Consider the following 1,127-nt stretch of genomic DNA (forward strand, 5'->3'; position numbering starts at 1 on the left):
TGTGGACCAACTGGTCCGTCAGCAGGGCAGAGGAATCACTGAAGGCCTTCCCACACTCAGGGCAGCAGAAGGGCCTCTTCCCCTCTGTGGACCCATTGGTGCTTCAGAACCCTTTCAAATTTCACAATATCCTTCTGCTTGGAGGGACACCAGAATTGCACACAATATTCTAAAAGTTGTCTCACCAATGTCCTGTGCAGCCACAACATAACTGCGCAACTCCAATTCAGGCAGCATCCAAGCAGCTTCGAAATCGACGTTTCGGGCATAAGTCCTTCGTCAGGAATAAAGGCAGTGAGCCTGAAGCATGGAGAGAAACACACTGCAAATTGCTTCCCTGACCGGGAATCAAACCCAGGCCGCAGCGGCGAAAGCGCCGAATCCTAACCACTAGACCACCAGGGAGACGGTCGTGAAGTTTGACAGCTCTACTGAAAATTGCTTCTCTGCCCGGAAATCGAACACGGGTCACGGTAGTTAGAAGGCTTCCACAAAAGTTGTTTCTTGTATCCATTGCTCCCGATGCGGTCTCCTCTACATTGGGGAGACTGGAGCCCCGTCGCAGAGTCAAGTCACAGCGTTTGAGGGAGCATCTCCAGGACACCCGCAACAATCAACCCCATCGCCCTGTGGCCCAACATTTCAACCTCCCCTCCCACTCTGCCAGGGACATGCAGGACCCGGGCCTCCTCCATCGTCCCTCCCTCCCCACCCGATGTCTGGGGGAAGAACGCCCCAACTTCTGCCTCGGATACATTCAACCTCAGGACATCAATGTGGACTGCACCAGTTTCCTCATTTTCCCTCCCCCCACCTTACCTGAGTTCCAACCTTCCAGCTCAGCGCTGTCCTCAGGACCTGTCAATCTCCCTTCCCACCTATCCGCTCCACCCTCCTCTCTGACCTGTCAACTACGTCCCCAACCCCATTCACCTATTGTACTCTTTGCGACCTTTGGCCCAGCACCCCCCAATTCATCTCGCCACCCCTGGAAGCGTCCTGCCTCTATTCCTGATGAAGGGCTTTTGCCCGAAACGTCGATTTTCCTGCTCCTCGGAAGCTGTCTGACCTGCTGTGCTTTTCAAGCACCACTCTGATCTAAACTCTGGTTTCCAGCATCTACAGTC

General features: G+C 54.2%; 1 non-coding gene across 1 annotated transcript; it reads right to left on the reverse strand.

Moving 5' to 3' along the window:
• Positions 1–333: 333 nt before the first annotated feature.
• trnae-uuc (transfer RNA glutamic acid (anticodon UUC)) lies at positions 334–405 on the reverse strand. The gene has a single exon. It is a non-coding gene; the product is annotated as a tRNA-Glu (tRNA).
• Between the last annotated feature and the right edge of the window lie 722 nt (positions 406–1,127).

The sequence above is a fragment of the Chiloscyllium punctatum genome, chromosome 36, assembly GCF_047496795.1.
Source record: "Chiloscyllium punctatum isolate Juve2018m chromosome 36, sChiPun1.3, whole genome shotgun sequence".
NCBI classification, from domain to species: Eukaryota; Metazoa; Chordata; class Chondrichthyes; order Orectolobiformes; family Hemiscylliidae; genus Chiloscyllium; species Chiloscyllium punctatum.